The sequence below is a fragment of the Ambystoma mexicanum genome, chromosome 4p (assembly GCF_040938575.1).
Source record: "Ambystoma mexicanum isolate Mex_15411 chromosome 4p, UKY_AmexF1_1, whole genome shotgun sequence".
NCBI classification, from domain to species: Eukaryota; Metazoa; Chordata; class Amphibia; order Caudata; family Ambystomatidae; genus Ambystoma; species Ambystoma mexicanum.
Window position 1 is genome coordinate 394,217,081 of NC_090927.1, and position 26,334 is coordinate 394,243,414.

Genomic DNA, 26,334 nt, shown 5'->3' on the forward strand with positions numbered 1-26,334 from the left:
CAGAATTATTGGCGTTGATACTCGCCATTGAGAATCATGCAGACCAGGAAGTAACGGTGTACAGTGACTCTGCCTATGTGACGTCCACAGTGCATGCAGGACTGGCGCGCTGGAAAAGGAAGGGCTACCTCCGAACAGACGGCAAGCTACTACAGCACGCAGCCTTATTGTACAGGCTGATTAAGGCACTACAGCTCCCAGTGGGCATAGTGGTCGTGAAATGCCACGCCCACACCAAAGGGAGGGATTTCGTGCCACGTGGTAATCATGAAGCGGACACGGAAGCCAAGCGTATGGCATCCAAGACTGAACCGATCATGGACGTGGAAGTGCACGTACTCATGAAAGGATGATGGTAGCACGAGAAACAACTGAGTCCTATAGCAGTATGGGGCAGACTCAGTTAATGGAGCTACAAGGGGAGGCACCTCAGGAGGAGAAGAATTTGTGGAAACGTCGAGGGTGCTCCTTAAGCCCCTCTGACGGATTGTGGAGGCAGGACAGCACTGGTAAACCAGTAATGTCTGTCGTCCTACTAAAAATAGCATTGGAGTAATTGCACTATCCTATACATATGACAAAAGAAAATCTTGATGCAACTCTCGCTGAAGACTGGTTAACACCAAATTTAGCAGAGCATATTTCATTTTTTATGATGAACTGCATTATCTGCCAGCAATTCACCGCTGGGCACACATTAAAAGTAGTGAGAGGAGTTATCCCCCCGGCCCACTTGCATATCGATTACATCGACATGGTTCAAGTGTGCAATGGGTACAGGTATTTAATTGTGGTGGTGTATCCATTCTCTAGATGGATATAAGAAGGTCCCTGTACACACCCAGACGCTACTTCTGCTGCCAAATTTGTGGTGAGGGAGGTGTTCCCTAGATGGGTAGGTGTGCGAGGTAATGATGTCAGATAACGGGGCTCACTTTGTCAATTCAGTGTTCGAGCAGATCAGCTTGTTGCTTGGTATAAAGCACAAGTTCTCGTCAGCGTATCATCCGGAGGGGAATGGCGTATGTGAATGGCTCAACGGCTTGTTAAAGGAGAGGATAGCCAAGCTGAAACTCACATTAAAAAAGGGATGGCTGCACTGTCTACCACTGGCATTGTATGCACTTCGGAACCAACCAGGCTCCGACCATCATCTCACGCCACACGAGATAGTCACAGGCAGAAGGATGAGAGCCCCTCTTACCCCCCGAGATAGAGCTAGATGTGATGCCCAGCCAACGAGAGAGGTCTTGGGGACAGAGATGCAGGATTACTTGAACTGTATGACATCCAGCGTCTCTGTCATTTCAGGCTAGCTGCAGCAACGGCGAAAAGGGTGCAGCACAGTACAAAATACAACAGGAAGTACTGAAACAGGCGCCATGCAAGGTTTATGTGCACCTCTCGTCTTCCCTGGTGATGCTGTACTTATAAAGAACTTCACAAGAAAGAGGTAGGACGAGCCACGATTTAATGGCCCTTTCATCATGGAGGACTGCACTCCGTCGGCCGTCAAGCTTCAAGGAAAGAGGGCGTGGCTCTTTCTAAATGACATTAAACCATACATAGGGGAGAACCCTCCAACTGCATCTAACCACGAAGAAACCACAGACAATGGGGAAGAACCTCAACACATGCAGACAAGATCCATGGCAAGGAAGAAGGACGCATAAGCAGCAAAATAAAGTGCAAGAGAACTCTGTTTTAAAATTGTGGCCTTTTAACTGAACATTTCCTAAGCTCAGAGAAGGATGATAAACAACAATGATACGGACACTCTGTGCACCACAGTTGCAGGGTAAAGAGAAGCGCATCCAAAACCACAACAAAGTTGATAAACCAAACTTTTGAAATACAGACTGCGAAAAAGACATTCTCTGAGAGCGTAACACAGCGTTCTGAGGTAACCAGTGTCAAGACTTTGTTTACAGAACTTATGGTATCCCCCAACAGAGACCTCAAGTGGGATGTGCAAAATGATTGTAAATGTGGGATCAGTCTCTGTTGGTGCGCTAGTGACCACTCTCGAATTAGTTCCAAAACCAGCCTATAAAATTAGTTCCGATTATCATGGCAGCAAAACAAATACTACCCCTTCAAACTTCCCACAAAGTTTGTATATAACATTGAAAATTAAGAATTAAGCTTCGGGGGAGTGTCTTGCGCTCTAGGTCAGTCCTTTGAATGCGAAAAATATTTCAAACAGACATGGCATATGTCCAAATCATGTGAGATTTTGAATGATGTTTATTTTCCAAAAGAACAACAGCCGACACGTGTTTCGACCCCTGGTCATTGTCAAGGATGTATACATCATATGTAAGACGTAACAACATTGGTGACAATGTACATGACAGTAAAATTATCATTAGATCATAGAGTTAAACAAAAAAACATAAAAAAACATTAAAAAATAAATAAGTCATACCATATTGTATCATGTACCAGGTCAGGATTTGATGGTTGGAGTCAGAGCAGAATAAGAGTTCAATACCAAAAGATAAAAAGAAAATATAAAGTTGCAATAAGCAAATTGGCAATTGTTGTCCTCTCATTGTATTCAATATGCACTGTTAGATAGTCTTAAGAAATTCACCCTTGATACATAAACACAAAGCTTATGCAGGGTTTGTGAGATATTCCATCAGTCAGTGCCCTATATGACCAAAATATAACAGGGATTTAGAAATCTAAATTATATATCCTGTGTGTACTGAAATGATTAGAATGAAGCCTACTCACCCTGAAGTTAGATCCAATGTCATTAACGACTAGTAGTTATAATTCTCTCATGAGAACACTTGAACATCAAACGTATTTCCAGAAGAAATGGTTATTGGTACTTCTGCAGTGAATGAGCATATATGTATCGATCTATGATGAGCTATTTGGTGGCATGGATTGTAAAGTGATAATACAATAATGATCTTACCTTATTATGGAATGGCGGATTTACAAGCAAACTGAGTTTCAATGGACCATTTCTGGCATGAGTATCATTATGTGGCCTGTGAAAAATATGTAAATTTTTGTATGGTCATATGATATAGTCCTTAGATTTGAATCAATACCCATAAAGGTGATTTTTACTCCTAATATGTGTGTGCACAATGCTCCATTTAGCAAGAATAGTACTGTGTCCTTTATAGTAATGTCTTGTTGGTGAGAAATGGATGAGTGAAAGATAACAATGAAAATAATAAATTGAAATGTGGCCCCATATATCCATGAACAGCACTTTGTTCCCCCAAGGAGACCCATCGAGATAAAAAACTCAATTCAAATAATTGCATCACAAAATTCTATACCTTCTATTTGTGGGGATAAATCCCTGGTTCCAGTCTGTGGAGCAGTCCCTTTCCGCTCCTTCAGCAATGCTTTTCGGCCACGATCGCGGCAAAAGCGCCACACAAAATGGCGCCCGTAACGTGATGACGTCACGCGTATGCGTAACGCATGACGTAATCAATGTAGACACGATGACGCGCATTATCAGAGCAATATATCTGTTATTGGCAACAAAGGATGTATATGTCATTATTAGTGAATGGTAAACATGATTCCCTTGGTGGCTTCCACTCCTTATGTAGTAAAAGGTTTGCTATATTATAGGAGAAAAAGGACTTGTTCACGTGTAATGGGGTCAAACAGTTAGGTTAGTCTGTATGTTACGTTATGGAAAAATACCCATGCGTGTCTAATATCGGGTTACTGAAGAATTGCACCGCACAACCACTTAAAGATGGTTTTGTAACTAACCTATATATGGTTAAAGAAACACATGCATTTCATGGTCACAATTCAAACCCACTTGGGTGCATCTTAAGAAACATATTAGTTTGCACTCCTGTTGCCTCAATTTGAGCATAACATTGCCTCCTCTTTTGCCTAACTTAGCCTTCATTAGTCCAATGAAACGAATATCATTGCTCTTATGCATTTGGTGACATTCTCGCCAATGAACGGCCAACAGTGATTTGGGGTCATTGTTTCTTAAACTAGACAAATGTTCCCTAATCCGAACTCTCAGTTGTCTAATTGTGCTCCCTACATACAGCTTGCCACAGACACAAATAATAGCGTACACAACATTAGTTATGCAACAATTGATAAATTGGTTGATTTTAACCACATTCCCATTCATGTCTGTGAATGATTGAGTATGTGAGCATACTGGCAATGATTGCAATTACCACATTTGAAAAACCCAACATTTTTCTTCAACCAATGTTCTCCTGAATCATTAACTTTGGTTTCTAGAAAAGACGGACTAAGCTTTTGTTTTATTGTCTGAGCTCGTGTATGAGTGAACTTAGGTTTATCAGAAAGATAGGGAGTCAAATCATTGCCCAATTTCAATATATTCCAATGTTTATCTACCAAGCGATAAAGAATGGATGAGTCTTTTGAGAACTGAGTAATAATTGCAATGTGTTGCGATACGTGTTTTGCACTAGAACGCTCAGAAAGTAAATCTGACTGTTTGTATTTTTGGTATTTATTCTCTGCTTTGTTAATGCATGTTAGTTTATATCCTCTGCTCAAGATCCTAGATCTCAAAACTCTAGTTTCTTCTTCATATTCAGAGTCCCTACTGCAATTCCTTCTGGCCCTGTAAAATTCACCGGAAGGAATATTGTCAATTGTAGAGTGTCGATGGCTACTTTGTGCCTGGAGTACAGAATTGACTTCCATTGGTTTGCGAAAAGTCTTGGTTTGGATACTGCCTTGTTCAATGAAAATATGCAGGTCTAAAAAATCAATTGCATCTGCATCTGCAGAGCCAACAAAATTGAGCCCAAAATCATTCTTGTTGACAAACTGTACAAAATTATCAAATGACTCAAGATCTCCTTTCCAAACAATGAGTATATCGTCTATGAAACGTCGCCAAGCAATCCGATTGTTCTTGTATTCAGTATTGCTGTATACATGGATATCCTCAAATTGTGCCATGACAAGGTTTGCTAAAGGGGGCGCAAACTTTGGCCCCATGGCAACACCTTTGGCTTGAACATAGTACTGTTCATTGAATATAAACACATTGTTATCAAGTGTAAATTTCAAAAGACTTTTCAGTAAATTGACATGGTCTAAATATGATGCAGAAAAATCACGAAAGATGTAGTCAATGGTACGTATTGCCAAATCATGATCAATGCTAGTATACAGAGCTGATACATTCAATGTTGCTAGCAAATAATCGGACTCCCATTGTAATGATTTCAAAAAATTGTAAAACCTGAGTGCTATCTCGTACATATGATTTCATCGCGATCACATGGGGTATGAGAACTTCATCCAAATACTGTGAGAGCCCTTCTGTGGCCCACCCTATACCACTTATTATCGGTCTTACAGATGGGAAATCAATATAGCCTTTATGAATCTTAGTGGGATGTGCTCACATGCTTCCAGCTGATGGTGATATCATATCCATCACTCATAGGGAGAGAAACCAGTGTCACAGACTTTATTCAAGATCCTGCCAACAAGGAAGTAATCCGGCAACTGCTGACCGTCATCGCAGAGGCTCTTGCCGAGCTACCCAAGCACAGTGAAGAGGACACAAATGCTTCCACCACCAGTAGACATTGATGAACTCACCTTCATACTGTTCTTCCAGATAATAGAGAAGTGCCCGGCACTTATCGGAAGGACCACGGACACATGCATGTTTATCAGAGACCCAAGGAACATAGCACAACTTAACCAGCTGTGGACTAAACTAAATAACCTGGTGGCAATCCACGCAACAGGAAAGTGCAGTGACTGTTCAAGTCAAAAGAAAAGCTTGCGATCGAGACTCAGCAAAACAGGACAAATGTCCCTGTCACCTGAGGACACCCGGCTGGCGCACAACGTCCTGTTCAGACTGGTCACAGACTATCCAGAAATGGTGGGAAGGCCTACTGATGTTGACGTCATCACCTTCCTCAGAGATCCAGCCAATGTCCCACACATGGGCACACTCCTCCACGGCATCATGCTCCAAGTAGAGCTGTCCAACTTCCAGCAAGAATACCTTAGGAGGTTCCAATGAGACTTTCCGCCGTGGGACAGATCGTGGAAACAGGGAGTCAGTGCTTTATCTTTCTGCCGTGGGACCGATCGTGGAAACAGAAAGTCAATGCTTTATCTTTCCGCTGTGGGACAGATCGAGAAGAGCGGGAAAAACGAGAACTCCACCATTGTGTATTTTCTTTTTTCTTTTTCTATTTTTTCTATTTTGATTTTAATTTTGTATTTTTCATGTTCACTTTCATTGTTATTTTTATTTTTATTTTTACATTTTATTTTTGTGTGATTTTTGGCAGTTCCATCTTTTCATTCCTCCGTATTGAACAGGTCCCAGCATGTCCTCAGGACCAAGACAAATTCAAGGAGTGCACTGGGATTTTACCTATTGTAGATATGCATAATAAATGTGACGTGCCAAAGATGCTAGCCTAACCTTTTTCCATAGTCTAGCAAGGGAACTGTACCCCTCACCCAGAGACAACTGTCATCACCCGCAAGAGGGGGGACACTTGAGAAGCACTCATCACTTTAGTAATTCACGAACTCTGGAGTAACGAAATCAGAGTAAGAAAAAGGAGTAAAATGCTGAAAATAGACTTATATTCGACATGGGGGCACAGAACAGTAACTTGGTTTTACCACCAGCAGTGGGGCGCCCCCGCTTCCCTGGAAGAAAATGCTGCCAATAATCTTATAGATCTATTATGTGTATATGCATAGTAATTATCATTGTGTTTCTGTCATTGACCATCAGAACTGCATTTTTTATTGGTGCACGAAGCGCCCCAATTTCAGTGCACCCACCTGATAATGAACGCCTGGGTCCCACGAAAGCAGCCAGACCCTATATAGTTATCCCAGTTCCAAGAAAACCTGATGATGAAGTAAACAAACTAAAATTGAATGTAATTAAAAGTGATTTGCACACATTTAAGGTAACAAATGAAGAAGGAAACTGGAGACAGGGTCAGCACGGAATGAATGAAAAGGTAGCACTGACCACTGCACGCACTCACACAATGATTGCACACAAACAAGGGCAAGTGTCAATGTATGTGACATATGAGGAGCAAATGAACCAACAAAGAGCTGCGTTGGGACTCTGCCCAGTGTACATCAGAAGAGCCGTACCTGTTGAAGCACCCATAACCAGACAACCATGGGCAGCACATTACCCTCTTAGACAGCCATACCAGCAGCTGAGACGAAATGAAGAGTACCTACAGACGATCCACGAAGAAACCCAAAGAGCCTTAATGGAAGGCCAGTGAAAATGACACAAGGACCTGGACAGAATTGCGAATGAACGAAACCGGCTATCGAAGATAGCACGCCACTGCGAGTAGCTATGAAAATAGATGTAATGGACACGGGAAAGAGACGATGTTAAAACGTAAGGAAACGTTGCTATGAAACAAGATGGAGGTAACCAACCAGTTAATGCGTGTAAATAGGCTTGGAACGCAAGAAGCTAAGAGAACGGTACTGCTTGCAATGCTTAGTAGAAGAATAGAGCGGCATGCGCCATATATATATATATATATATATATATCTACCTCAATGAAGCACGCTATACTAGTGAAATTCCATTTTGTAAAGCAGAACTAACCCCAGGCTGCAAGAGGGCCACCAAGGCCGAGATTCATATTCCAGCTTAAGCCAGGAGGGAAGAGCGGAATCGAAACTCAGCAAGAAGTAGCTCATGCTTGAGAATTCAAGGTCAACTCCAAGAAGGGAGGAGAGCGGCAACTCCGGAGAACCGAAACTTAAGAGTACACCAGCCTGCCCCGTGAAGGTCAAGATAAGGGGGGGCCAGGAATGTGGTGGGGCTAAAGGAGAATCAAATACACAAAAAACTGGAAACTGAAGCAAATTCATGGTGAACAGACATGTGACCTGCCAAGCACAAGGAGGCGCCAACGTCTGATGTCACCCAGAACCCGAGGGTGCCAAAACTTTTCCTGATAAGAGGCTACAGTTTCGAGGCCATACCCAGCCAACTAATTGACACATAGCCCAAAGATACTGATTGATAGAAAGGAGACAGGGTGAATCCTACGGCATGAGGCACCTGGATGTCCATTCTGCATGCTGCTATTTAAAGTGGAGATTTATGTCTAGGGGTGTAACCCACCCAATCACAATGGACCAAATAATCTAGGGTCCTATAGCCTGTAGAACCAATGAGACGTAGTAGTTGTCATGACGTCTGTCTTGCGTTATGTGGAGGGTTGGACATAGACGCACACCCGATAAGAGTTATCCAATCCACATGCTCTGTTACCATATACAGATATAGCACCTATACTTAAGTTACCTTTCCTAACCAATTTTATTGCATGACAAATTTTGTAGAGTTAGACATCAATGATGACGAGTTTTGTGTATAAAAGTGACTGTTCAACTGAAGTTTGTGAAAGTCGAGCGAGACAGGCAAGAATGCTGATTTTCAATTGTTTCCCTGTTTGATGTACTTGTCATTAAATGGATTTCCCTTTGCCAAACCACTGAGTCCTCCTTATTGAGTCGTGTTGGAGTAAGTGAATCCTGCACCCCCATTCCTCACATGGTGCAGCTATCTTGTCTTACAAGTACTATAGGGTGAGCACTGGCCTATGGGCCCGTCAGTGGTTATCTCGTCTTCCTTTACAGCATCAGAAAGCAAAACAATTACTGCAGAAAACAAGGAGAAAGAACTGAATGATCACTTCATTTACATAAACAAAATAAACTAAACAGGTGCAAAGTAAACAGAACTTACCTTTAAGGAGAAATGCACCAAAAGTAGGAAATATCAGCAATCAAAACTTATTGCAAAGCGCAAAGTGAAAGAACTAAATAGAAGCTTTACCTATGTATACAGAGCAACTAAACAAGTGCAAAGGAGGACATGACCATGACAGGTGTGCCGGGACGTTCACTGTTTATGGAATGCTCAGGAAACCCAAAGGTGTAGCCTCAATGGAAAAAAGGGTTTTAACACTACATTAGGGAGGCATGCAGTAACTCATACTCAATGGAAAGAAAGGTAGCACAGCCCATGCATTTTTTAGGTTATGAGGGGCAAAGGATATATGACACTCTTCCAGATATAACAGGAGCGGGAGACGTAGATAACATGACAGAGTTGGATATTGCCTTAAAGAAGTAGGATATTCATTTTGAACCTAAAACAAGTACTATTCTTGAAAGATACTATTTCGGGGTGAGGGTTCAAGAACCCAGTGAAAGCATAGAGGAATATGTAACAGCCTTGAGACATCTAGCTTTGTCATGTAAATTCAGAAACTCATTTGATGAACGGATAAGGGATCAATTTATGATCAACTGCCGAAGTTAACAGAATCCGTGAAGAACTATGGTTGTGAGATGAACCTTCATTGGATGAGGTACTCAACATAGCAAAAGAGTAGAACACTCCTTGGCATGTGTTGCGAAGTTGTCAGAAAAGGATGGCAATGAAGGAAAAATTGAAGTACTCAATGTATTAGAGTCAAAACAGAAGAAAAAGGTGAAGGAAAAATTGTATAAAAATGAGAAGGAAAAGACTGAATTCAAAAAGCAAGCACAGGAAGGGAAAAGAAGGGAAGAAAAGGAGTGTCTATGTTTTAGATGTGAGAGTAATTCACATTTTGCAGCAGCATTAGCATGTCCTGTAGGAGGGCAATATGTGCAAAGTGCAAAAGACGTGGGCACTTTGCAAACTGTTGTAAAAATTACCAATCTTTCCAAAGAAGTATTTTGGTAGTAAATTATGAGAGAATTGGGTATTCAGAGGAAGATAAATGATGATGATGAAATGGAGTGCGAGCATCCATATGGTATTGTGAAACTTAATGGGTGTGATGTTAGGATGATGGCAGATTCGGTATCTAAAATTTCATTGATCTCCAAGAAGGTGTTTGAAGAGGAAATGAATGGGGATGTTAGAAATTTACTCGAGCCAGACATTAATCCTGGGGCGTATAACGAGGACCGGATTGAGCTTTGAGAATGACATTCTAAATCTGTGGGATTAAAATCTACACAGATTTGAACCCTGAAAGGAATCATTATAGTGAAACAGTTGTGTCTAGACAAAGATGGTTAGGGAGAGAAAAGACAAAGAGTGTAAATGGAATGGAGAATGAGAATGAATGAGTGGTAGTATATTTGATATATGAGCTTTGGTGTCTTAGAATTTACATGGAATTAATACAGGCTTTGTGAAAAATGTGTTAAAAATGTATAATGTATTTCGTATTTTTTATGTTTAAAAAAAAAATGTGCGTAACACAGTTAAATTGAATTCATTGATTAAATAATTTGAACTGTTGGTTGATATTTATAAAGAGACCATACAGTATAATTGGACATCACCCTCCTCCTCCACTGGTCCATTGTATATTGTTTCACTGTCTATAGCCTGAGGGACCAGTTGTTAGAATCAGGCATCCCTAATTCTTTTTGAGCATTATGAAGGAGCATTTGGGTTCATTGCCGACCACTCGAGTAAAGGAGTTCTGTTATTGTGACACCGTGGGTGAGCGATGCGCAAGATTATTGAGGACTGACCGTTGCACTTGAGTGATTGAGGATCTGAAACATTACGGGAGGCAGTAGTTTTAGATGTGGAGGGTTTGAGATGTTTTCTAATGTTAGACCGGCACGTTTAACTTTCAGGAGAAGTCGAGCATTGTATGTGTGCAAGAATAATAATGCAATTTTGACACGTTTATGAGATTTTATGCTAAATGATAATTTATATGCACTTTGAGAGGCAGAAGTTGTATGTGTGCAGAGTGTTTTGTTGGGCGCTATAACTGGGAGATGCATTTAAGCACAATTTTGTCCTGTTTTTCGATATGGACTACTGAAGACTCACTCCCCGTCTTACACATACGAATACAAATAAATATGAAACACCCCAATGGGGAATGAGACTAAGAGAGCAGGTTGCAAGAGTTATTTTTTTTCTTTCTTTTTTTTCTTTCTTTTTTTTTCTTTAGAGAACTCTGCTGCCCTGAGAGCGCTATGGCATACATTACAAAGATATGAGCTTATGAAGGGAGCTTATGAAGGGACAAAGCATCATCACTGACATCACTGACATCACTCTATATGATACATATGTGGCTATGGGTGCTGCTTCATCTGGATTGGTTTCTCCATTGGTGGGAGGGTGAGCATCACATGGTCTTGGTGCCAGCGTCCAGGCGGGGTGAGGGTCATGTCTCAGTGAGGTAGGACGGACACTAACTAAGCTAGCATGAGAAACTACCATTAGACATATAATAAACAATGATCATTAGTATAAGCTTAAGTAAATCTTCTTGAACCTATACATTGCATGCATAAAATCAGGGATCTTGGTCAGTGTGATAACATTGATCATGGGGTGGGCCTGTGCACATCAAAGCAACTATGGGGCACGCTGACATTTGTTCGTTCTAAGGTGTAATATACTATGACACAGGTCTGGTTTTAGTAGGGGGCACACCTGGGTGGGCTTCACAGCAGGGCCACACCTCTGGTACATCAAGAGAATACCTTACGAGGGCACAGGGTTACAGTGGCAGTAATTTTCCAACAGCAGGGGTAAGAGGGCACAGGCAGGTTGGTGGAGATGGATGAGCTACAAGGCATGGTTTGAGATGGTTCGCACACAGGACAGTGATCACAGAGGAAGAGTGAGATGTTACAATAAAATTCTGTGAAATCTGCAAAACTCCGAACCTCCAAACCTTGAAACACTTGCTATTGGAATGCGAAGGCACATGGGCCATAAGAGTGTCTTTCCTGAGGAGATTCGTCAGCAGAGAAGAGAGCTTAATCCAAGATGCATTCTGGAACAGACTGATCTCCGGCCAGGAAATTATGCTCACTGCCGCGATAGTAAAAGTATCAGAGGAACTCACCATTTTAACAAAGCATCAAAAGATGACACAGTCTAATGAGCTGCCTGGTGGTCACTCATTGGCCTTTCAGGATTTTTAGCTACTCCCTGGCTTCCGAGAACCGTTAGTAATTTTATCTAAGGAAATGCACTATGCTTTTGTAAAGGTTTTCTTGTAAAACCAAAAACAAATAAATAAATAAAAGAGATGTTACATTAGTATATTTGTTTCAATTGTCCCCGGCGCATCCGTGAGAAATGGAGCTGGGCTCGGCTCTATCCCTCCTTCCTACCGCATTCTCTCCCACAAGTTGTGTACTGCCGAGATGACGTGGGAGAGGGTCCCGTTATCTGCATCATCAGAAGGTAGAATGTACAACATGCACTCCCGATTTTTCGGTAAACACCGCCGTCCATTGCATTGAGAAAGTCTAGGACGTACCTGTTCTGCATTGTCATTAGGCGCAAGGCGCGGAGTTCCACCTTGATCACGTTAAATCCCTCTTCAGTGTCATTGGCCAGTTGGATCAGTTCACAGTAGACGATCTGCAGTTATTTGGTGTTTGCTCGCGCCTGAAGTCCTGGCCCCAGGAGGGAGACAAAGAACGTTTCAGCCGAATTAAACAACTTGTATTTATCAGGAATCTCAGCGAGGAGTTTGGATGATTCACTGGAAATATAGTTGGATGACCTCTTTTTGCGGGACACTCTGTCTCGTAGCTCATCTTCAGACAGAATGGTGTATGGGGAAGGCTCTGTTGTTGGTGGTTGAAGTGCTGCCGATGTGCCAGCCGAATCTCCTGCTGCCGATATGCCAGCTGAATCTCTCCCCCCTTGGATATGGCTTTCTGGAATTACCATTAGCGCTGAGTATAGGGTGGCCAGGCTGCATGTACCCCTCCATGATGCCGGTAAATGCAGGTAGGCTTGCTTGCCACACACCCAATACATGTCCATGAGCACTGCTGTGCTTTTTTCATATCTGGGATGATGATCGTTTTGTTGCATTTCCTGTTAGAACCCATTTTTACCTTCCCTTCACCATGCAAACAAAGTTAGTGTGGAATTTCCTTCTCTGTTTTGATGGGTTTCTCAAGTGCAGTAATCCATGTGAGCTTTGCAATGTGCTGGGACCAGATGGGAGTTCACGTTTCTTTGACCCATTGAAAGTTCTCTTCGGTTAAGCCTTGCAATGCCTCTGCTTTACATGTGATTGTCTCGTCATGCCACTTGTTTTCTGTGAACCTTGTCCCTTTGATAACAAAAGGTTCTTTGATGCAAATCACTCCTTGCGGCTTGCTCATGCAGGTTCCCTTGTTCTGCAGCATTTCTATCGCAACTGTATGTGACTGGAAGGTGATCCGAATCCTACATAATGCGAGATGAATCAAACATTGGGCATCCGACAAGAGTACTTCTTGAGGTAGAAGTATTTTAGGTGTACCTGAAGCGTGCGGTATGAGAGAGCAGACATAGCAGCTCTCATGTGTGGCTTGTTTTGCTGTTGCGCTCATGTCTGAGTACCACTTGTTTGACTACTCTGGGTGGCGGGGGTCTTCAATTTCATCTAATCCCAGGCCATGGTAAACATCATATCTTTGAACCTCCCACCAACCTTTCCGTCTCCTCCTCCGCCCTTCCCTGTTATTTATCATTTTCACTTTTAATTTATGGGTAAGACATCTGCCCATGTCACGTCACTGAATTCACTAGCAACTTGCCAGGACTGTGTTGCTGGAGTTTTTTTGTATAATTACAGTGTCAGGATTAAAGTGCATTACAGTGCCTTCTGAGGTAGGTTCTGCGGTTGTATAAACATCAGTATTTGTCAGATCAAGCTCATTAACCCAGGAGTAGTCCCCTTCATACTGATTGGTCTCATTATCTTTGCTTAACGTAATAGCAGCAAGTGAAACAACAGGATTTTTGGCAGTTCGGTTTGTATGCAACATGGTAAGATTATTGTTTACAGACTCATTATGTTTCCACATAGTTATTACTCCAGCCCATATGAGCGTTGAGCCTTTGCGTATCAGGTTTATCCCACTCCCCCCCTCTTTCATATCCCCAGTTATGAAAACAAAACTCCAGTACCAGGCCGCAAAAAACAACATTACAGAAAACAATATTGCTGCAAATGTAAGTCCACATTCAAAACTATACCACATATTTACTCTACTATCTACTCTATTACTATCTACATTTGTGTCGTTGTTAGTGAGGGCCCTCCTTTCCGCCATTTTTCCACCTGATGGGGTGATATAAATTTGCTAAGTACATTGTAAAAAATACTTTACGTCCTTTTTTACATTATTTTTGTTTCCATCATCATCACATTAATTTCTTATTCTTTTTTCAACTATTAATCCTTTATACTTTTAATTTCTACAACTCTATTTTATTCTAATATTTGTTTCCAAAACACAGAAAATAAACTTATTTGCAAACCATAATCAAAACTTGGTAAAGCACAATGATCTAAGAGAGAGAGAGAGAGACAGAGAGAGAGATAGAAAGAGAGATAGAAAGAGAGAGAGAGAGAGAGAGAGAGAGAGAGCGGGAGAGAGAGAGAGAGAGAGAGACGTATGCTATATTCTATTTACACAATCCTTTACATAATTTTTCTGTATTTTACAATTTGTATTTCATTTACTTTTCTTAATTTGTACTCTTCCATTACTCGCATTTTGAACATCTGTATTTTAGCCAATTGCAACTTTGTGGCTCTTGTGTTGCTCACATTGAGGGGTTGTACTATCCTGTGCCCTTCTCACATCTGAGAGGTACACCCAATATTTGAACCCCTTCACTTTCACCGCAGTTGGTGTGCAATATATGACCTCGTAAGGCCCATGAAACCTTGGACAATTCCACCTCTGCACGAAACTTTGTACGTAAACATGTTCACCTGGCATTGCTTGTCCCATTGGCCTGTCCTGCGCTGGCATGGTAGTATCCGTCTCAGTGTTCTGTTTGAATGTTGGCGCAATCTTTCTTGTTATGCTACGCACTGCATGTGGCAGTTGGGTAATGTATTCCTTACATTCATCCCCAGCACTGTGGCAGCTCTGTGAGCCTCTGATGCTCTTCTTACTGGGGAGAGTGGCGTATGAATGCGCCGTCCCGTCACTATTTCATGCAGGCTCAAATGGTGGTACTTACTTGGCTGTGTTGGTAGTTGGAACAGTGCTAAGGGCAAGCAATACACCCAGTTTTTCTTGAAGGTGTTACACAATTTGGGCACAACTGCTTTTAAGCAGGCCGTTGATTTTTTCTACGAATCCGTTCACCTGCGGGTGATAAATCGAACATAATTTGTGCTTTACACCGAACAATGTAGTTACCTCCTTGAAAAGATAATTTACAAAATGCGTGCCATTATCTGACCTTATGACAACACATATGCCCCACCTTGAGAAAACCTACCGTACTAAAAATTTGCCAGCACACTTCACGTCTGGGTGAGGACATGATCCAGCTTCCACCCATCTTGAGAATGGACAAACTATTACAATCAGATATCTTGCTCCATTGCATCTTTCCCCAATATCTGCATAGTCGATGTGGAGCTCTCTAAATGAGGCCACAGGACGCAGTAGTGTTCCTCTCAGGGTTCTAACAGTCATTCCTGAACTGTATGTTTGGCATGTTGTGCATTCCACTGTGAACTTTGACAAATGTTCCTGCAAATTTGGAACAAACCAGTGTTCCTGTATTTCAGCTGCAATGTGCTGTTTAGTCACATGCGTTGGGAAGTGCAGTTGTTGAAATGCTCTTTCTAACAATTCCACGGGCATTACTACCTTCTCTGTCAATTCCTGTCGCCATATCAAATCTGTTGGTGACTGTTTACATCCTCTTTTTCCCCACAATTCTTGTTCCTCCACAGGTGCACGTTTTTGGAGCTCAATTATTTGGGCAATTGGTGTATGGCTGTATCCCTCCTCTGCTGTATCTGTACTGGACGTTTTTATAATGCACTCTAATGCTTGCGGGATATTAAAATATGTTTCTTCTTTTGCAGCGGTGTCCGCTGCCGCATTTCCCAATGAGATTGCGTCTGTGTTATTGGTATGTGCTTGGCACTTCACCAATGTTACCACTGACGGTTCTGCTAGTGCTTCTATGAGCTCATTCAACAGTGCTGCATGCTGTACTGGTGAACCATCTGCCCTTCTAAACCCTCTTCACCACCAACATGACAATCCTGAGTGCACTGTTGTTGTTGCATATGCTGAGTCCGAGTATATTGTCACAGCACACCCTTTGTCTGTATGTAGCGCTTCAATTAGCGCTATCAGTTCTGCTGCCTGCGCTGAATAATGCGAGGGGAGGCGCTTTTGAACAATCACTTCCTACTCTTCTTCTTCCATTCTTACCACTGCTGCCCCAACATATTTTTCACATGTCTCACTGTCTATTGATGCTGACCCATCTACAAAGTATATTTCTCCCTCCTCCAGTGTATTTTCACTTACTTTATGAAATTTGTCATCTTCTTCCCCTTCATATGTAGCACATTCGTGTTCCTGTATGTCTACTGTGCCTGGTTCAGTAATGCATATGCTGGATTCACTGTTTTGCATCCTACTATGTGAACGTTTGGGCTTTAAATTATTATTTCATATGCTGTTGCCCTTTGTGTGGTGAGAGTGCTTTTGGATCTTAAATGGCAAACAGTGAGTGTTCTGAGTATAATGTCACTGAACAACCCATCACGATGGTAGCGCTTTTTTCTATGGCGAAGGCCGCTGCGAGCGAGAGCTTGTTCACACGTGAAGGGGCCCTGTATTACTGAATCTAGAGTACTGCTGTAGTAGGCCAATGGCTTGTAGCCTAATGATGTCTTTTTTGTTAAAACTGCTGTCATTAAAATGTAATTGCAGTGTGAAAACAGGTAGAACTCCTGATCATAGTCAGGGTTCGCTAAAACTGGTGCATGCGTAATGAGGTCCTTTAACTTGAGATACTGTGTTATCATCTATTGTGAGCATTCCCTTAAACAGCAGGTGTGTTTGTTTGGGGGTCTGGATTGCGTGTGGAAGGGGGCATGGCGTTGGGGTTTGTGGGGAATGGGAGCAAGCCAGCAGGGAACTGGCCGTAACACACAATATTGTGAAAGGTCCCTGATATTTCTGCAAACCACAGGACAACCAAAGGCTCTGGGCCAGTGGGAGGGGGCTGGAGGATAAGATCAGATCCTGAATGATAGGGTCACCTTTGCCCCACAGGGGCAGCGTTGGGCGTATGTCATGCCCCTGTTATACGGCACGGCACAAACTCCTCTGCTCCCCTTCTTCCTGCTTTGACGGCATTCTATGGCAAAAATGGCAAAAACTAGCCAACGCTCACTCTCGCTGACTGTAGAGGCCCGCACCTTGAAAGTCCCCACTTCTGCACTGCACTGCACATGACAGATGGTGTTACTTTTAGAGTACTCTAACAGAAATGGCCTTGTATGCCCTAGTTCATTTTCTATTTGATTAGGAAATGCACTGATGTAAACATGGCATCTCATTTTATAAACTGCACCTGAAATGGCTGTAAACACAACTTGATCTCCTGTGTGATGCTGCCTTAGGAAGATGTTCTTTGAAGACATCCAAGCTCATACCCTCATTCTCTGCCCCTCCCACCTCAACATTTGAGGGTCGCCATATTTCATCAACAACATCAGGGCCTTTAAACTTTTTCAAATTAATGGGGCCTCGAGCTTCAGGGGTCCCAGAGGAAGTTCCCCCATGTTGCCAGTCAATAATCTTGTGACACAGCAATATATTCCTTTCTCTCTTTTCGTTCTGGGGTTTAACATGTGTGCTTTGCAGCGCTCTCATTATAAGCTCTATTTCCTCCAGCCCTTGAGTCTGTCACTTCCCACATGATATACAGAAATGTTATCACCTTCTAACACTGACTCCTCCACATCAGCCACTTGCTGATGAAGAAGGGTTTGGTGTTCTTCAGTGGGGATATAGTGTTTAAGATCCCTGCTGGCTGGCTGTCTCGTGATGATCAGCGGCTATTAACCTTATCTATCGGCATGTATGGACCTAGAGGGTGCTTCAGACTGTTTCCGCTGGCCCCCCTCAACCATCATGTTGAAATCAGCCCCCACACATCTTCAGCCGGACCTGCCATATTCCCATGGAATTCTTCTGGTGATCCCCTTACTGGGCACCGTCCCTTTCGGTGGAGAGAAGTCAAATGCTTTTGATTCACACCCACCTGCTAACTGGGAGAAGCCGTGCCATGGGTGGACTGGGAACCAGAAGTAGCCCTGGATGTGGTTTTCAAAGTGGCCTGTTGTGTCTGAGTTTCTCTCTCTTGTCTATGCGGCTGAGTGTGGGGGATGTCAGGAGGGAACGATGTCCTGAGTGGAATGTGTGTGTCAGAGTGATCATAGAAGGCCTTCTTCTCGCCTAACGCAATCACCTTGATTGCCTCCTTCCTACAAGGAAGAGCAATGCATGTCTTCTCAGACCAAGCAGCCGCAAATCCAGACAGCATCCTATTTGGAGTCCCACAGGGATCCTGCCTTTCCCCTATGTTGTATAACATTTTCACCATCTCCCTTTTCAGCCTACTTGACTCGCTCGGCATCTTGTGCATCAACTATGCCGACGATACTCAAGTCCTCATTCCTCTCACCGGCAACTACCAGACTGACTCCAACACTCTAAACTCCATCTATGCCACCATCCACACATGGATGGCTGAAAACTGCCTCTGCCTGAACGGGGACAAGACAGAATTACTACTGCTAGCCCCCACGGACTCACGTATCATACTGGATGGCCAGTACCTATCATTCACCATCAGCAATATCACCATTCTAGTCTCCTAATCAGACAAAACACTAGGAGTCTACTTAGATACTGACCTATCTAAGTCTAGACAGGTTAGTGCAATCGCCACCTCGGCAGCCTACTACTGCAAACTCCTAAATGCCACCAGACCTTTGCTATCCACTACTAACAGTCTGACAATCGCACAAGCCCTCATAGCCACAAGGCTAGACTACTGTAATGTACTCTATGTAGGAACCTCAGCAGAAAACCTAGACAAATTATAAACCATTCAAAATAACGCCCTGAGAGAAGCACTGGGCATTTACAAAAGAGAACATATCTCAGCAGCCAGACAACAAGCACACTGGCTGCCCGTCCGCCAGCGCATCTTGTTCAAAACACTCGCCATCACGCACAAATGCATCTATCACACTGCACCTCCATACCTCTCTCACAGAGTCATCCTGCCTCAAGCCGCTAGACCCAAAAGAACCCCATATGCCAATCTACTGCCTGTGCCAAGAATCAAACGTGCCAGAGGTGGGGGTGCAAGCTTCCCCTTCATTGTCTGCAGGCAGTGGAACTCCCTGCCTCATGCCATCAGAGCTGAACCTTCTCATCTCGCTTTCCGCATGGCAATCAAAACTAGACTGTTTGCCTAAATCTGTACACACAACTATCAAGGCCTACCCTCTAATGAGGGTAGGCCTTGGTGTCCTAACCAAACAACTGTATCCTGTTATTACTGCAGTTCAAATTGTAACCTGGCTGCCCTATCACAGAATGTGACCATGTAACCAAGCCTGCACGATGTAACCTAGGCAAGGTCTAATGTAACCAAGCCACCTAAGAAAAGAATATTAACAAAATATCATGTTGTGGGCCCGGGTATGGGGCTAACTTTGGCAGGAGTAGGAAAGGTTGCTTTGTAGCAATGTGAATGAGTGCAGACATGAGAAGATAGGGCTCTCTGTGTTGTATACATTTTATAAATGCCATGCCACAGGAAGCAATGGCTATGTGTTTATGTTCTCTTAGAAACCTGGCCAGCACACTGGATTGTTATCTTTTTTTAATGGGAACATGAGGAATCTATTGGGTTTATCTTTTTTCAGCTTGTGTGCATCATGGCATATAGAAAGAAATTGTCTGTGTCACAGTATAGTAAACTTAGAAGAAAAAGGGAAAAAGCAAAAGCAAAACAGGAAGAGTCTTTTCTTAAGTATTTTTGAGGCGATCCACTGCAAGATCAAGAAGAAGATCGTTCAAAGGATCCCCCTGACACTGAAGTTGAGATGGCACATATAGCTGCTGCCTCACAAGTGGAAGAGAATTGGAAGTGCAAACTCTCAATGTAGAAAATGAACCAAATGAAGAATTGCAGGTTCAAGATTTGAGAAGATGTTAAAGTGGGAAAATGTTCCCTCCAAAAGCAGTGATCATGTCCGACAAATCCTGGTAGAACATGGGCCATAACAGGTTATGCAGTTTCTTTTCCCTAGAGATAGAAACAAAAGAAAGTTTTCCTCAAACATTTACAAACAGAGGCTTCCCAACGGAGATGCTGTGCACCGTCAGTGGCTACTGTATTCCATATCAAAGCATAGTGTGTTTTGATTCTGTTGTGAGCTGTTTAGCAGTAATCCAGCCAAAGCCTCATCTCTTGCTAATAAAGGGTCAAAGGACTGGAAAACATTTCTCGGTATGTCAAAATCTGGCCTTTCGTGGAACGCATGAAAAATTGCATACATTTGTAATGGAAACTTCCTGGAATTTGTTGAATATCTAGCTTTGTTTGACCCACTGATGGATGAGCATCTTCATAAAATAACAGACGAAAAGACACACATTCACTACCTGGGGAATGATATACAAAATTAACTGATTCAGCTTTTAGCCACAACTATACCCACGGGTTTGGTGCACAAAATAAGCAAATAAACTAAACAAAACTAAACAATTAAAGAGGAAATCCTAGCCTCAGTTTGGGCTGCCAAGTACTTTTCAATCATTCTAGATTGCACACCAGATGTCAGCCATGTTGAACAAATGACAATGATAGTTCACTATGTGACCACCATGTCATTGTTGGATTCTGATAATTGTGAGCCTGTGTGCATAAAATAACATTTCTCAGGATTTTTGCCACTAAAAGAGACAACTGGAGCTAGTATGACAGACACTATTCTCCACCAATTACAAGAAATGTCCTTGCTCATTGAAAACTTTTGTGGCCAAGGCTATGATAATGGAAGTAATATGAAGGGGAAAGAAAATGGTGTACAATTAAGAATTTTGGATGTAAATCCCCATGCTTTGTATGTTCCTTGCAGTGCACCGTCTTTAAATGTGGTTGTTAATGATGCAGCTAAGTGTTGCATGGAGGCAACTGCATTGTTTGACATGGTACGACTTATTTATGTGTATTTCTCTGGTTCAACAAGTCGTTGGGAAGTTCTGAAGCACCATGTTAAAAATCTTACATTGAAACCACTGAGTGCCACATGATGGGATAGTTGAATTCATGCCTTGAATCCGCTCCGCTATCAGCTGGGTGATGTGCATGATGCGCACTAGTTGAGATATCAAATGACACTACGCAAACAGGATCATCTGGTAATATCTCTCGCATAGATGCCCAAGGTCCTGCAAAGCAAACAACTTCAGACAAAAACACTTGATGTTTGTGATGCTATAAAACAACTGGAAGAAAACAAAGTTTCTTAGTAGGTGCAGGAGTGATGAAGGGTTTGAGAAAGTACTTATCGATGCACATAAACTTGCAGAAGAGTTGGAAATTCCTGCGTGCTTTGAACCTGATCATTCTGTACGTGTTTCAAGAAAGAAGATGCAGTTCACATATGAAGCAGATGGTGAGCCTATTGAAAACCCAAAGGAAAATTTCTAAGTTAACTTCTTTTTTGCAATCATTGACACAGTCCTTCAATCTGTAGAAGAGAGATTTACTCAAATGCATCAAATTAGTTCTGTGTTTGGCTACCTTTCTAACATACACAGTTTGAATACTTAGGCAGAACATCAAATCTTTGATCACTGCTTGAAGCTAGAGAAAGCGTTACAACATGGGGACTCAAAGGACATTGATGCATCGGATTTGTGCAATTAAATAAAAGTAATTGCAAGAAGAGTTCCAAATAGGTCATACCCACAAGATATACTGAAATCTGTATACAATACTAATCTGGCAAAGATTATGCCCAACACATGTATCGCTCTCCAGATTCTCTTAACCCTGCCTGTTTCAGTGGCAAGTGGCGAAAGAAGCTTTTCGAAGCTAAAGTTGATCAAAAGTTGTATTCGATCTTCTATGACATTGCTCAAAACATTGATATTAAGACTCTTGTTTCCACATTTACAAACATTAAAGCTTGGAAAGTTAATTTCTAATGTGCATTTTCACTTGTTTTAACACACATCTGCTACAAAGTCACATGCATTCCTAGACATATGTGTATTTTATATGTCTGGGTCACCAAAGCCATGATGTATCATATACGATGGCTTTGGTGACCCAGACGATTTTTCATGGTTTGGAAACAGGTGTCCCACTAATTCTGCTGCTCTGTTTCTTGGGTTTTTGGATAGTTTTGGAGAGTCACTACGTATACAGGGTCACTATAGCCTTCTGTGGGCACTGGTTTTGTCAATAAAGGGTATACATGTGTAACCTCTACCTTATTCTCATTCTGTGTAATTGGCCCTTCACTGCCAGTTGTTGCCAGGGGAGATGCATTGTACTCATCACTTTTACCTAGGGGGACTTCCTCGAACAACCGCCACAGGTCCAATATTTCAATGAACAGACAGGTGGCAACTATATCTAGCACATACTTATCGATAGATCCCCCCTGAGGCCAAACTTGAGGAAATCCTTCTCCCTTCAACTCCGTGATCCACTGGTCATGGTACTTGTTGATTTTCTCAGCGTATTCTGGCAGAGTTTTACAGATCTGGGCTAGGGGCGTCTCTGCACCCATTGTACCCAGCTGGAAGTGTCACTCACCTAACAATCCTTTTCTAAACTCTTGCACTTCTTATATGGCCAACTCAGTATGTTATGCAATCTTCTTCTAAGAAATTGACTTTTTACTCACTGTTCATCAATTCTAAATTACATTAATTTGAGCACAATTTTCTTCAGCACAATGTCAAACCAATTTCATTAATGTTCATCAACAAAAAACAATGCTTACACAAAGACCGACACTTAACAAATATCACGTACAACGAATAACATAGACAACATAAACTCTACCTCACCTTCCCTAGTACCCCCCTTTACCCTTTCTTGATCCTTTTCCTTTCATACACTCCCTTTGAATAGTTCTCCCCCTTTTCTTTGCCTAAATTCACCTGAGAGGGAGAAAGATAGGTAATACAAAGTAGAAAAAAAGTGTTTCTAAATACTACTCCGAGTCTTCCTTCGAGACCCCTAGGTTATTTCCTTTTAACTCAGTTTTCCCATATCGATATATTCTGTACTAGTCGAGATAGCACTATGTGGCGCTGCCTTCCACCCCGCAATGGAGATAGGATCCCTTTAACCTCTTTTCACCTTATTCTTTGTCACAGTCCTAATGGCCATATGCAATAGAATGAGAGTAGAATAGATTATAGAAAAGACCCAGACCCCCATGTTCCCCCCTATGCTGCAAACTCTACACCTGTTCAACCCTACTTGTGCTGTGTTTCCCGAAACCTCCTGATCTGACTCCCACCCCCCTTTTAATATCACCCGCACTTGATACTCACATGTCCGCCTTGATCCGAGACCCTCTGGACCCGATTGGTTGGTGCGCCACTCCTCGCTCAAAGACCACGCCCGGCTCCGCCGAGTGGTACAGTGGGTTTTGTAAAGGAGGATCCCGTACCCTTTCGCCCTATTCTAGGTGTACCGGTTGCCGTTGGCGGGTAGCTCTTGAGGGAGCGCGCTCCGGGTCATAACAAGGGGACGTCTCGTGCCAGAAGGACGAATAGGAACGCTCTCGCATCAGGGTCACCAATGAAAGTGAGAGGCCCTCAAAAAATGCAGTTAGGTCTTCCAATAAAGGCAAACAGGACACATCCCTGGAAAGAATGAGACCAAGACCAAGTGCTGGTAATATGAAAAGGCTTTATCTAAAATAGGGCAAGCAGAATCTACTCTGCTCACGCCGAGAGCACTCTGCAGAAAACATGTTACAAATTACTTTTATACAGCTTTATCGTCATTGAACAGAGGGAAGGCCTAAGGGGCACATGTACAGTTGGGATTCGTCACTAGGGGTGAACACCTATAGGTGCCATAGGGTTAAAGGGCTGTGGTTGGCTCAGGAGCACGTGGTTTGGCGATGATGCTTCTTGGGTCAATCGGTCAGCTGGGCTCATCGAATTGGTCTGTGGGATCGGCAACTGTAGTGTTGTTTCTTTATTAAATAACCATTTAACATGTGCCCTTGTGGCCACTCATTCCCATTCATCTAATACCATAATCTGCTTTGTCCAGCGAGCTCAGAGACCTGTAAGCTTTGGCACTTAGGAAAACATTGTTCTAATACATGTTAATTTATCATTGGGCATAGGTTAAAATATAGCTATTAAATGCAGCGCTTGATCTGTCGAAAAGCAGGCTTAACTGTGTGTTGATACACTACAAGATATATTGGCTAAAGAGGTGAGACTTTTGAGGTCACTGTGTGGTCTGGAATGTCAATCTGGTAAACAACAAAGAGGGCTCTAAATCTAAGGCTGGACTTATACATTAAAAGACTAGGCCACAAAGAGGCACATACCACCACGGTCATAAGTCTCATTGTGGGGGTTTCTGACTGGTGGTTTAAACATCATTAAATCTCTGCTAATCACTAGGAAGGGTGAAGGAGAATCGAAACACCTTTGCGGTGTAGTTCTCCATTGCACGAAGAGACAGGGCCTTCAGAAACAGATTTTACATTTTACACGTGGCCTATTACATTACATTCTGGTTCTGTTTGTTTAACGTATGTCATATTTTCTATCCGGCTAAATATTCTCATTGTTACAAAACTCATAATGAAAATATGCACATTCTTAGGTTATTGTCCACACTACATTAAGAATTTCTTGGTTCAAGTTCTGTGCATGCGGCTTAACACATATTGTGATGATAACAATATCCTGGTCAGAGTGATTGGTTGCGATATTAATTTTACACTCTCATGCATGTGTTTACATTGAAAAATGAGGTAGCTTTGTGCTGACATGTACAGTGTTATATTTGGTTATGCATTTCATTATTGCAATTCATTTCTATTGAACAACGTATACTACACGTTAAAACATTCATCACACTTTTGTAATTACATACTGACGTTAGAGCTTTTGATTACACATATATCATATAATATACTAATATGCTTATTGTTCTACTACAACCTTTGCATTATTCGGCATGAAGTGAGCATTTTACTCAGGTTGCATGCGGCAAGTTACTTTGGTATTCTCCTATTGGGGTGTGAACAATCAATTATACTTTGAGGGTCTTTTCTAGTTGTTTGACTATGTTTTAAAGAATATGGGGAGGGTATTCTTTATGGTCAGGGTCTGTGGGGTGTGGGGCAGGTTTATATAGATGAATCACTTCTGTTGTTGTCCTCTGTGCTGGGCCGTGTCAGGGTCAATGAAGTAAGACGGAAGACAGAAGATACAGTGTAAAGTTTGTTGCATTCTCGCAGCTAGTCTCTCATGAGAACCGAACAACTGCAGAGATGGCATAGAGGAGGAGGTGGGGGGAGTTGCTTGCTTTCTGTGTGCGCCTGGCTGGGAGAGCTGCAGGCTTGCGTTCTGGTTTCACAACTGGCCTGCCATTATGAAATAACAAAATGGAGTTGGTAATCCACAAAATGGAGTCTCGTTCAACTCTGGGTATATGCTGTCTTAAAGGGGGTTACAGTTCGGGGGCACTCCCATGCGGGTGCTCCGGGGCCCTGAACCCAAACAAGCCACAACTGGGCTTACCCAAGAAGTGTAAGACTGGAGGGGGTTTCCAAGACCCTCTCCTCCCACACACTGGTTACTGCTCCATGTCATCTCTGATCCAGGTACATCTTGCAGGAGGCAAGATACTACAGAAGGTATGCCAAAGGAAAGCTTTACATCACTAAAAAGGAGAAAGCTTTGTTTGGTTGGAGGGACCAGAAAAGACTAATGGTAAAATTGGAAACCAATCAAAATGAACAGATGATGCAGATGAATACTTCTCAGTGTGTGGAAGATAAGTATGAAAAGTGTTTAGAAAAGAGATTGGTAAAGTGAGAGGTATTCAGCATCAGATTGTGCTGAAGAAGGGATGTGTTCCCGTGAGAGCAATGTTGAGATCTGTGGTGTGAAATGGATTTCTCCACTAGTGATTGTAAAAAAGGCATCTGGAAATTTGAGATTGTGTGTGGATTTAAGGGAGGTAAATAAAGCGATTATGTTTGATAGACATCCATTGCCCAATATGAGCAAAATGTTATCGATGGTTGGGCAGGGAGAGATCTTTTCCATAATTGATATGGCATCTGCGTACCATCAGGTTGAACTTGAAGAGAAGTCCAGAGAGTTAACGGCTATCGTCACTCATGAAGGTGTATTTCAGTATAAGCGTATGCCATTTGGGTTGGTATCTGC